At 47.7% G+C, this 12,965-nt stretch overlaps 1 long non-coding RNA gene across 1 annotated transcript in view; it reads right to left on the reverse strand.

Moving 5' to 3' along the window:
- Positions 1–349: 349 nt before the first annotated feature.
- Positions 350–12,965, reverse strand: part of LOC139745790 (uncharacterized) — a 148,658-nt gene continuing 136,042 nt past the window's right edge. The window contains exon 3 of the long non-coding RNA XR_011711958.1: positions 350–1,432. This is a non-coding gene — a long non-coding RNA (uncharacterized lncRNA). The remainder of the gene's footprint in view (positions 1,433–12,965) is intronic.

Genomic DNA, 12,965 nt, shown 5'->3' on the forward strand with positions numbered 1-12,965 from the left:
ACGGGGTGGCGCCGAGAATGGATGAAGGATAGCAAGTATAAATGTGTACACGTGTAAACATGTGTGTGTGTATATCATATATATATATATATATATATATATATATATATATATATATATATATATATATATATATATATATGAATGAGAGACGTTAGAGTCAACTGTGGTTGACAGGTCATCTTCGGCGGGTTTGTACCATCGGAGTACAATCTCGTCGGAGAACTTCTCGCCATACAAGGAATGCATCCTTTCCCTGCTGCTAACTGCAACGCAGCCTTGAAGCTTCGGGAAGCCTTGGGGGAAGAGGAGGTTCTTAAGGGTCAACCTCGAAATATTTTCAAGCTTTTCTTTATTAATGTATCAATAAGAAGCCTTACATAACACCCGGAGGCGCCAGTGTTGGAAGCCACCACACACTGGCCTCAGTGACTTAATAAGTTACATCACACACTCAACCACCTCATATTATAATGAAGGTACATCACACACTCAACCACCTCACATTATAATGCATACACTCGACAACCTCACATTATAATGAAGTTACATCAGGATCAAGGGCACCAGAACCTGAGGCTACCAATGACCATCATTCAATGTTAACCTTTTTTATAACCGCTGGGCAGCCCAGCTTGAGTGACTATGATATAGATATGGCAGTTAAATGTGTTACGTTTGACACTCCAACATTGTGAATTCTACATTTATTACTGAAGAGGAGGAGTGGTTGCTAACGTGTCAGCGGCTCAGTCACTTCTTGATACTTTGGTCTTCAGTGGTGGCTCAGCATTTTCTTCCTTCAGAGCCCCCGAAGGGTTAGCTATAACTGTATGATGACGACATGGTCGGGTCGCACACACTTATATAATACATGTGGCGCCCTTGCTGCAGACCCATCCTGACTCCAGGGCTTGTCGTCTGCGGTACACGTGGGGTCACTCCATTCACCAATTAATTCCAGACTCTTGCTCGGCAACTGGAAGCTGGGGTTCCCCTGGAGACATTCCAGACACCAGGAACACTGGAAGGTAAGGCTCCATGGTACACAGCCACTCATTCCAGGACAGCCAGCATTAATGGATGCTGTGGCCAATGCTCTAATAAATAATTCCACAATTCTGGAAATATTTCGGAAACTGGAGGAAAATAAATTAGTCTTGATATCTAGAATGACCTAATAAGGTCTATAGACCATGTTCCAGGTTCCAGCAAACTTCTTAAAGATGGACGTTTTCCAGCAAATGCTGGAAAATGAAAGTTCTCTAGCACCTGTTCGAAGATGTTTCTCTACCATCTGTTGCAGGATGAAGTTCTCTACCATCTGTTGGAGGATGAAGTTCTCTTCCATCTGTTGGAGGATGAAGTTCTCTTCCATCTGTTGCAGGATGAAGTTCTCTTCAATTTGTTGCAGGATGAAGTTCTCTACCATCTGTTGGAGGACGAGATGAGGAACGCAGTGATTGGGATGAGGAACACAATGATGGGATACAGAACACAGTGATGGGATGAGGAACACAGATGGAATGAGTAACAGTGCTAGAGGAACACATTGCTGGGATGAAGAATACAGTGATGGGATGAGTAACACTGTGCTGGGATGAACACAGTGATGGGATAAGGAACACAATACTGGAGTGCGTAACACAGTGATGGGATGAGGAGCAGAGTGCAGGGATGAGGAACACAGCGCTGGGATGAGGAACACAGTGATGGGATGAAGAACACAGTGATGGAGTGAGGAACACAATGATGGGATGAAGAACACAATGATGGGATGAGGAACACAATGATGGAGTGAGGAACACAGTGATGGGATGAAGAACAAAGTGATGGAAAGAGGAACACAATGATGGAGTGAGGAACACAGTGCTGGAGTGAGGAATAAAATGATGGGATGAGGAACACAATGATGGAGTGAGGAACACAATGATGGAGTGAGGAACACAGTGCTGGAGTGACGAATACAACGATGGGATGAGGAACACAATGATGGAGTGAGGAACACAACGATGGCGTGAGGAACACAATGATGGAGTGAGGAACACAATGATGGAGTGAGGAACACAGTGCTAGAGTGAGGAACACAGTACTGGAGTGAGGAACACAGTACTGGAGTGAGGAACACAGTGCTGGAGTGAGGAACACAATGATGGAGTGAGGAACACAGTGCTGGAGTGAGGAACACAATGATGGAGTGAGGAACACAGCGCTGGAGTGAGGAACACAATGATGGAGTGAGGAACACAGTGCTGGAGTGAGGAACACAGTGCTGGTGTGAGGAACACAATGATGGAGTGAGGAACACAGTGCTGGAGTGAGGAACACAGTGCTGGAGTAAGGAACACAGTGCTGGAGTGAGGAACACAATGATGGAGTGAGGAACACAGAGCTGGAGTGAGGAACACAATGATGGAGTGAAGAACACAGTGCTGGAGTGAGGAACACAATGATGTAGTGAGGAACACAATGATGGAGTGAGGAACACAATGATGGAGTGAGGAACACAGTGCTGGAGTGAGGAACACAGTGCTGGAGTGAGGAACACAGTGATGGAGTGAGGAACACAATGATGGAGTGAGGAACACAATGATGGAGTGAGGAACACAGTGCTGGAGTGAGGAACACAGTGCTGGAGTGAGGAACACAATGATGGAGTGAGGAACACAGTGCTGGAGTGAGGAACACAGTGCTGGAGTGAGGAACACAATGATGGAGTGAGGAACACAATGATGGAGTGAGGAACACAGTGCTGGAGTGAGGAACACAATGATGGAGTGAGGAACACAATGATGGAGTGAGGAACACAATGATGGAGTGAGGAACACAGTGCTGGAGTGAGGAACACAATGATGGAGTGAGGAACACAATGATGGAGTGAGGAACACAATGATGGAGTGAGGAACACAGTGAGTGAGGACACATGGAGTGAGGAACCAAGTGATGGAGTGAGGAACACAATGATGGAGTGAGGAACAATGTACTGGAGTGAGGAACACAATGATGGATGAGGAACACAGTGCTGGAGTGAGGAAACACAATGATGGAGTGAGGAACACAATGATGGAGTGAGGAACACAGTGTGGGTGAGGAACACAGTGCTGGAGTGAGGAACACAATGATGGAGTGAGGAAACAGTGCTGGATGAGGAACACAATGATGGAGTGAGGAACACAGTGCTGGAGTGAGGAACACAATGATGGAGTGAGGAACACAATGTGGAGTGAGGAACACAATGATGTAGTGAGGAACACATGATGGAGATGGAGGAACACAGTGCTGGAGTGAGGAACACAGTGCTGGAGTGAGGAACACAATGATGGAGTGAGGAACACAATGATGGAGTGAGGAACACAATGATGGAGTGAGGAACACAGTGTGGAGTGAGGAACACAATGATGGAGTGAGGAACACAGTGCTGGAGTGAGGAACACATTGAGTGAGGACACAGTTGGAGTGAGGAACACAGTGCTGGAGTGAGGAACACAATGATGGAGTGAGGAACACAGTGACTGGAGTGAGGAACACAATGATGGAGTGAGGAACACAGTGCTGGAGTGAGAACACAATGATGGAGTGAGGAACACATGATGGAGTGAGGAACACATGATGGAGTGAGGAACACAGTGCTGGAGTGAGGAACACAATGATGGAGTGAGGAACACAGTGCTGGAGTGAGGAACACAGTGATGGAGTGAGGAACACAATGATGGAGTGAGGAACACAGTGCTGGAGTGAGGAACACAATGATGGAGTGAAGAACACATGTGGAGTGAGGAACACAGTGCTGGAGAGAACACAGTGCTGGAGTGAGGAACACAATGATGGAGTAAGGAACATAGTGCTGGAGTGAGGAACACAGTGCTGGAGTGAGGAACACAATGCTGGAGTGAGGAACACAATGCTGGAGTGAGGAACACAGTGCTGAGTGAGGAACACAATGATGGAGTGAGGAACACAGTGCTGGAGTGAGGAACACAATGATGGAGTGAGGAACACAGTGCTGGAGTGAGGAACACAATGATGGAGTGAGAACACAGTGCTGGAGTGAGGAACACAATGATGGAGTGAGGAACACAGTGCTGGAGTGAGGAACACAATGATGGAGTGAGGAACACAGTGCTGGAGTGAGGAACACAGTGCTGGAAGTGAGGAACACAGTGATGGAGTGAGGAACACAATGCTGGAGTGAGGAACACAGTACTGGAGTGAGGAACACAATGACTGGAGTGAGGAACACAGTACTGGAGTGAGGAACACAATGATGGAGTGAGGAACACAGTGATGGAGTGAGGAACACAATGATGGAGTGAGGAACACAGTGCTGGAGTGAGGAACACAATGATGGAGTGAGGAACACAGTACTGGAGTGAGGAACACAATGATGTAGTGAGGAAGACAGTGCTGGAGTGAGGAACACAGTGCTGGAGTGAGGAACACAGTACTGGAGTGAGGAACACAATGATGGAGTGAGGAACACAATGATGGAGTGAGGAACACAGTACTGGAGTGAGGAACACAGTGATGGGATGAAGAACATAGTGCTGGAGTGAGGAACACAGTGATGGGATGAAGAACACAGTGCTGGAGTGAGGAACACAGTGATGGAGTGAGGAACATAGTACTGGAGTGAGGAACACAATGATGGGATGAAGAACACAGTACTGGAGTGAGGAACACAGTGATGGGATGAAGAACACAGTGCTGGAGTGAGGAACACAGTGATGGGATGAAGAACACAGTACTGGAGTGAGGAACACAGTGATGGGATGAAGAACACAGTGCTGGAGTGAAGAACACAGTGATGGGATGAAGAACACAGTGCTGGAGTGAGGAACACAATGATGGAGTGAGGAACACAGTGCTGGAGTGAGGAAGACAATGATGGAGTAAGGAACATAGTGCTGGAGTGAGATACACAGTGCTGGAGTGAGGAACACAGTGCTGGAGTGAGGAACACAGTACTGGAGTGAGGAACACAATGATGGAGTGAGGAACACAGTGCTGGAGTGAGGAACACAGTGCTGGAGTAAGGAACACAGTGCTGGAGTGAGGAACACAGTGCTGGAGTAAGGAACACAGTGCTGGAGTGAGGAACACAGTTCTGGAGTGAGGAACACAATGATGGAGTGAGGAACACAGTGCTGGAGTGAGGAACACACTGATGGGATGAAGAACACAGTGCTGGAGTGAGGAACACAATGATGGAGTGAGGAACACAGTGCTGGAGTGAGGAAGACAATGATGGAGTAAGGAACATAGTGCTGGAGTGAGATACACAGTGCTGGAGTGAGAAACACAGTGCTGGAGTGAGGAACACAGTACTGGAGTGAGGAACACAATGATGGAGTGAGGAACACAGTGCTGGAGTGAGGAACACAGTGCTGGAGTAAGGAACACAGTGCTGGAGTGAGGAACACAGTGCTGGAGTAAGGAACACAGTGCTGGAGTGAGGAACACAGTTCTGGAGTGAGGAACACAATGATGGAGTGAGGAACACAGTGCTGGAGTGAGGAACACAGTGCTGGAGTGAGGAACACAGTTCTGGAGTGAGGAACACAATACTGGAGTGAGGAACACAATGATGGAGTGAGGAATACAACGATGGGATGAGGAACACAGTGCTGGAGTGAGGAACACAATGATGGAGTGAGGAACACAATGATGGAATGAGGAACACAATGATGGAGGAACACAGTACTGGAGTGAGGAACACAATGATGGAGTGAGGAACACAATGATGGAGTGAGGAACACAATGATGGAATGAGGAACACAATGATGGAGTGAGGAACACACTGATGGGATGAAGAACACAGTGTGGAGTGAGGAACACAATGATGGAGTGAGGAACACACTGATGGGATGAAGAACACAGTGCTGGAGTGAGGAACACCGTACTGAACTGATTGAGGAACACAGTACTGGAATGAAGAACACAGGACTTAAGGAACACAGTGATGGGATGAGGAATACAAGTACTGGAGTGAGGAACACAGTAATGGGATGAGGAACACAGTGATGGGATGGGGAACTCAGTGATGTACTGTTGTATCTTTGACTCCAGGAAAGGTTGCAAGATGTTGATTTTCATTTTTTTGTTGTTTTATTTTTTTAGGTCATCAAGGAGGTCTGGCCTTTATGAATTACTGAAGAAGAGGGCTAAAAATATAGGCTTTTTCCCCCCTCCTTAACGACAGAATTAAGAACTTGCAAAGATTAGCGTTCTAGGGAAAGGGTCAGGTGGTAGGTGTCAGGGAAGACATCAGATGGTAAACAGATCCAAAGTTTAGCAGTGTAAGGAAAGAAACAGACCTTACAACGGCTCACAACTAAGTTGCCAGCAGCCAAACAGTTATACATTACCATTTCCAAGATCCCAAAGGTAGAAGGACAGTGGATCTCCATATAACAACAGTATTCCCAAATCGAGACAGTGCTTAAAGGAGTATTTCAGAGATCAAATATATTCAAACACACACAGATCTGGAAAATGAAAATCTATGATAGCTGAGTTGCGGAGTTACTACAGATTGGGTTAGATGTTGTACAAGTCTAGCTTCCAGGTTGCTGGATTGTTCAATTAATCCATCAGGACGTCAACTCACCAAGTCCAGGACGATTCATCCGATAAGAATAAAATGATGCAAATGACAATATACCACTAAACCACCAACCAAGCAGAGCTGATCATCCTTCCAGCTTCTTCCTCAGGCATCCAGATTTCCAGTCCTAAAAGCTGATCTAACTGCCTGGATGTCTCGAGTGTTGAGGTCATTCATTTTCTTTCTCAAGAATCCAGTTTACCAGTAATGCGAGTAACTTCAAAGTCCTGGATGTCAAGTGAGCAGAAATCATTCAACTCGTAAACTTAACATTCCAGTTTACTGGATGTTATTGTATAAGGGATATAAATTGTTCCAGCTCTTCCTCAACCATCCAGTTTATCATTACTGAACGTTATTCCAGAATCCTGGATGTCATGACATATGTCCAGGAATTTCTTTCCACTTTTTCAGCAATTCCAGGCAGCGGTATGGAAGCTCAGGTCTGGCACACCATCCAGGTGGACATGGGAGCACAGAATGAGTTAATCATGCATGACCAGACCTAGAACACCACAGTACCATGATTTGAGGAGGGCGATATTCCTGCCTCTGCTTCGTGGTGTTGGGTGTAGTGGATTGTAGTGTTGGATGTGATGGATTGTGGTGTTGGATGCGGTGGATTGTGGTGCTGGGTGTGGTGGATTGTGATTTTCGGTGTGGTGGATTGTGGTGTTCCGTGTAGTAGATTGTGGTGTTGGATGTGGTGGACTGTGGTGTTGGGTGTGGTGGATTGTGGTGGATTGTGGTGTTACGTGTGGTGGATTGTGGTGCTGGGTGTGGTGGATTGTGGTGCTGGGTGTGGTGAACTGTGGTGTTGGATGTGGTGGATTGTGGTGTTGGATGTGGTGGATTGTGGTGCTGGGTGTGGTGGATTGTGGTGTTGAATATGGTGGATTGTGGTGTTGGATGTGGTGGATTGTGGTGCTGGGTGTGGTGGATTGTGATGTTGGGTGTGGTGGATTGTGGTGTTGCGTGTAGTGGATTGTGGTGTTGGGTGTGGTGGATTGTGGTGTTGGGTGTGGTGGATTGTGGTGCTGGGTGTGGTGGATTGTGGTGCTGGGTGTGGTGGATTGTGGTGCTGGGTGTGGCGGATTGTGGTGCTGGGTGTGGTGGATTGTGGTGTTAGGTGTGGTGGATTGTGGTGTTGGATGTGGTGGATTGTGGTGTTGTGTGGATTGTGGTTGGTGTGGTGGTTGGTGTTGGTGTGGTGGTTGTGGTGTTGGTGTGTGGATTGTGATGTTGGGTGTGGTGGATTGTGGTGTTGGGTGTGGTGGATTGTAGTGTTGGGTGTGGTGGATTGTGACGTTGGTTGTAATGGATTGTGATGTTTTGTGTGGTGGATTGTGATGTTGGTTGTGGTGGATTGTGGTGTTGGATGTGGTGGATTGTGGTGTTGGATGTGGTGGATTGTGATGGGTGTGGTGGACTGTGATGTTGGGTGTGGTGGATTGTGGTGCTGGGTGAGGTAGATTGTGGTGTTGGATGTGGTAGATTGTGGTGTTGGGTGTGGTGGAGGGTGGTGTTCGATGTGGTGGATTGTGATGCTGGGTGTGGTGGATTGTGGTGTTGGGTGTGGTGGATTGTGGTGCTGGGTGTGATGGACTGTGGTGTTGTGTGTGGTGGAGTGTGGTGTTGGATGTGGTGGATTGTGGTGCTGGGTGTGGTGGATTGTGGTGTTGTGTGAGGTGGATTGTGGTCTTGGATGTGGTGGATTGTGGTGCTGGGTGTGGTGGATTATGGTGTTGGAAGTGGTGGATTGTGGTGCTTGGTGTGGTGAATTGTGGTGTTGGATGTGGTGGATTGTGGTGTTGGATGTGGTGGATTGTGGTGTTGGATGTGGTGGAGTATGGTGCTAGGTGTGGTGAATTGTGGTGTTGGATGAGTGGAGTGTGGTGTTGGATGTGGTGGATTGTGGTGCTGGGTGTGGCGGAATGTGATGTTGGATGTGGTGGATTGTGGTGTTGGGTGTGGTGGGATTGCGGTGTTGGATGTGGTGGATTGTGGTGTTGGACGTGGTGGATTGTGATGTTGGGTGTGGTGAATTGTGGTGTTAGGTGTGTGGATTGTGGTTTTGAATGTGGTGGATTGTGGTGTTGGGTGTGGTGGATTGTGGTGTTGGGTGTGGTGGACTGTGATGTTGGGCGTGGTAGATTGTGGTGTTGGGTGTAGTGGATTGTGGTGTTGGATGTGGTGGATTTTGGTGTTGGGTGCGGTGGATTGTGCTGTTGGGTGTGGTGGATTGTGGTGTTGGGTGTGGTAGATTGTGGTGTTGGGTGTGGTGGATTGTGATGTTGGTTGTAATGGATTGTGATGTTGGGTGTGGTGGATTGTGGTGTTGGGTGTGGTGGATTGTGATGTTGGGTGTGGTGGATTGTGGTGTTGGGTGTGGTGGATTGTGATGTTGGTTGTAATGGATTGTGATGTTTTGTGTGGTGGATTGTGATGTTGGTTGTAATGGATTGTGGTGTTGGGTGTGGTGGCGTGTGATGTTGGGTGTGGTGAATTGTGGTGTTGCTTGTAGTGGATTGTGGTGTTGGGTGTGGTGGATTGTGGTGTTGCGTGTGGTGGATTGTGGTGTTGGGTGTGGTGGATTGTGGTGTTGGATGTGGTGGATTGTGGTGTTGGATGTGGTGGATTGTGGTGTTGGATTGTGATGTTGGGTGTGGTGGACTGTGATGTTGGGTGTGGTGGATTGTGGTGCTGGGTGAGGTAGATTGTGGTGTTGGATGTGGTAGATTGTGGTGTTGGATGTGGTAAATTGTGGTGTTGGGTGTGGTGGAGGGTGGTGTTGGGTGTGGTGGAGGGTGGTGTGGATGTGGTGGAGGGTGGTGTTGGATGTGGTGGATTGTGATGTTGGGTGTGGTGGATTGTGATATTGGGTGTGGTGGATTGTGATGTTGGGTGTGGTGGATTGTGATGTTGGGTGTGGTGGATTGTGGTGTTGGGTGTGGTGGATTGTGATGTTGGGTGTGGTGGATTGTGCTGTTGGGTGCGGTGGATTGTGCTGTTGGGTGTGGTTGATTGTGGTGTTGGATGTGGTAGATTGTGGTGTTGGTTGTAATGGATTGTGATGTTGGGTGTGGTAAAATGTGCTGTTGGGTGTGGTGGATTGTGGTGTTGGGTGTGGTGGATTGTGGTGTTGGATTGTGAAGTTGGGTGTGGTGGACTGTGATGTTGGGTGTGGTGGATTGTGGTGCTGGGTGAGGTAGATTGTGGTGTTGGATGTGGTAAATTGTGGTGTTGGGTGTGGTGGAGGGTGGTGTTGGATGTGGTGGATTGTGATGTTGGGTGTGGTGGATTGTGATGTTGCGTGTGGTGGATTGTGATGTTGGGTGTGGTGGATTGTGGTGTTGGGTGTGGTGGATTGTGATGTTGGGTGTGGTGGATTGTGGTTTTGAGTGTGGTGGATTGTGGTGTTGGATGTGGTGGATTGTGGTGTTGGATGTGGTGGAGTGTGGCGTTGGATGTGGTGGATTGTGGTGTTGGATGTGTTGGATTGTGATGTTGGGTGTGTTGGATTGTGATGTTGGGTGTGATGGATTGTGATGTTGGGTGTGATGGATTGTGATGTTGGGTGTGATGGATTGTGATGGTGGGTGCGGTTGATTGTGATGTTGCGTGTGGTGGATTGTGATGTTGGGTGTGGTGGATTGTGGCGTTGGATGTGGTGGATTGTGGTGTTGGGTGTGGTGAATTGTGGTGTCGGGTGTGGTGGGGTGTGGTGTCGGGTGTGGTTGAGTGTGGTGCTGGGTGTGGTGGAGTGTGGTGGATTGTGGTGCTGGGTGTGGCGGAGTGTGGTGCTGGGTGTGGTGGAGGGTGGTGTTGGATGTGGTGGATTGTGGTGTTGGGTGTGGTGAATTGTGTTGTCGGGTGTGGTGGAGTGTGGTGTCGGGTGTGGTAGAGTGTGGTGTCGGGTGTGGTGGAGTGTGGTGCTGGGTGTGGTGGAGTGTGGTGTTGGATGTGGTGGAGTGTGGTGTTGGATGTGGTGGAGTGTTAAGTTGGTTGTAGTGGATTGTGATGTTGGCTGTGGTGAATTGTGGTGTTGGGTGTGGTGGAGGGTGGTGTTGGGTGAGGTGGACTGTGGTGCTGGGTGTGGTAGATTGTGGTGTTGGATGTCGTGGATTGTGGTGCTGGATGTGATGGATTGTGGTGTTGGGTGTGGTGGATTTATTGTGATGTTGAGTGTGAAGGATTGTGATGTTGGGTGTGGTGGATTGTGATATTTGGTGTGGTGAATTGTGATGTTGGGTGTGGTGGATTGTGGTGCTGGGTGTGGCGGATTGTGGTGTTACGTGTGATGGATTGTGGTGCTGGGTGTGGTGGATTGTGGTGCTGGGTGTGGTGGATTGTGGTGTTACGTGTGGTGGATTGTGGTGACGTGTGGTGGATTGTGGTGCTGGGTGTGGTGAACTGTGGTGTTGGATGTGGTGGATTGTGGTGTTGGATGTGGTGGATTGTGATGTTGGGTGAGGTGGATTGTGTTGTTGGGTGTGGTGGATTGTGGTGCTGGGTGTGGTGGATTGTGGTGCTGGGTGTGGTGGATTGTGATGTTGGTTGTGGTGGATTGTGATGGTGTGTGTGGTGGATTGTGGTGCTGGGTGAGGTAGATTGTGGTGTTGGGTGTGGTGGATTGTGGTGTTGGGGTGCTGAACTGTGGTGTTGGGTGTGGTGGAGGGTGGTGTGTGCGGTGGATTGTGGTGTTGGGTGTGGTAGATTGTGGTGCTGGGTGTAGTGTATTGTAGTGCTGGGTGTGCTGTATTATGCTGCTGGGTGTGGTGTACTGTGGTGGTGGGTAAGGTGTATTGTTTTGCAGGGTGTGGCGTATTGTGGTGCTGGGAGTGGCGTGTTGTGGTGCTTGGTGTGGTGTACTGTGGTGCAGGGTGTAGCGAACTGTGGTGCTGGGTGTGCTCTATTGTGGTGCTAGGTGTGTTCAATTGTGGTGCTCGGTGTGGTGATTATGGCGTTGGGTGTGATGTACTGAGGTGTTTGTTGTGGTGTATTGTGCTACTGCGTCTAATGTATGGTGGTAATGAGTCTGGCGCATGGCAGTACTGAGTATGGTGTATGGTGGTACTCGGTATGGGTTATGTTGGTACTGAGTATGGTGGTACTCGGTATGGTGTGTGGTTGTATTGGGTCTGGTGTATGGTGGAACCGAGTATGGCACATTGTGGTACTGAGTATAGTGTTTGGTGGTACTGAGTACAGTGTATGGTGGCAGAGTACGGTGAATGTTTGTATTGGGTCTGGAGTATGGTGGTTCTGCGTCTGGTGTATGGTGGTACTGGGTTTAGTGTCGGTGGTACATGGTCTGGTATGGTGGTACTGAGCATGGTGTATGGTGAGGAGTATGGTGTATGGTGGTACTAGGTATAGTGTATGGTGGTACTGAGTATGGTGGTAGAGAGCACGGTGTATGGTGGTCCTTGGTATGGTGTATGGTTGTACCGGGTCTGGTGTATGGAGGAACTGGGTGTGGTGTATGGTGATACTGGGTCTGGTGTATGGTGGTACTAGGTATGATGTATGGTAATGCTGGGTCTAACTCTGTCTACTTTTACTACTTTATGCCACTACTTTCCTTTCGTATTTGTAAGTCGGTCGAGGAATTTTTTCTTTGTTTCAGGAAAATCATCTTGTAATTGTCTCCTGCAACGATTATTCACCACAAAAAAAAGTAAATCATCAAACCTTACAGTTATTTTCATTATACTGCACTGACTCTTGTATATTCATATTTTTGTGTTAGGTTTAAAACACATACTACATTCTTCCATTAAACCACTCACATGTTCCTGAGTTGACTATATTTCACTCTGAAAGTCCCGTAAAATAATGGAATGTAAATTTAATGAACCGTACGCCCGACAGCGAAGTTTTCCATGCATGGATGATCGTACAAGAGCCCTACGCCAGGCAGCAAAGTTTTCCTTGCATGGATGATCGTACAAGAGTCGCATGAATATTGTACTTGAGTCTCATTAATAAGTTCATTTGTATCAATAATCGACGAAGCTCTGGACCATCGCGTACAAATGTTAATTGGAAAGGAATATCTAGCTTAACGTCCGTTTCCATATGGATCAAAATGGACTGAATATTGAGGCTCCAAGTTCCAATATATTTTGGAAAATGAAATACGGATGAGTTACGTATGTCGCGACAAATGAACATGTATGATCTGATATTCAAGTGACATGTTATCCATTTTCCTCGACTTTCTATAAAATGCCGGACGGTGTCGTGTGGGTTAATAGTTAAAAATACCTATGAAATATTACAAGTACTTTTTCATAATATATTACAAATGACTGAACAAGAAGATGACGCAAGACACGAAAAGATTACGTTAAAAGTG

This window comes from Panulirus ornatus, chromosome 62, assembly GCF_036320965.1.
Source record: "Panulirus ornatus isolate Po-2019 chromosome 62, ASM3632096v1, whole genome shotgun sequence".
NCBI classification, from domain to species: domain Eukaryota; kingdom Metazoa; phylum Arthropoda; class Malacostraca; order Decapoda; family Palinuridae; genus Panulirus; species Panulirus ornatus.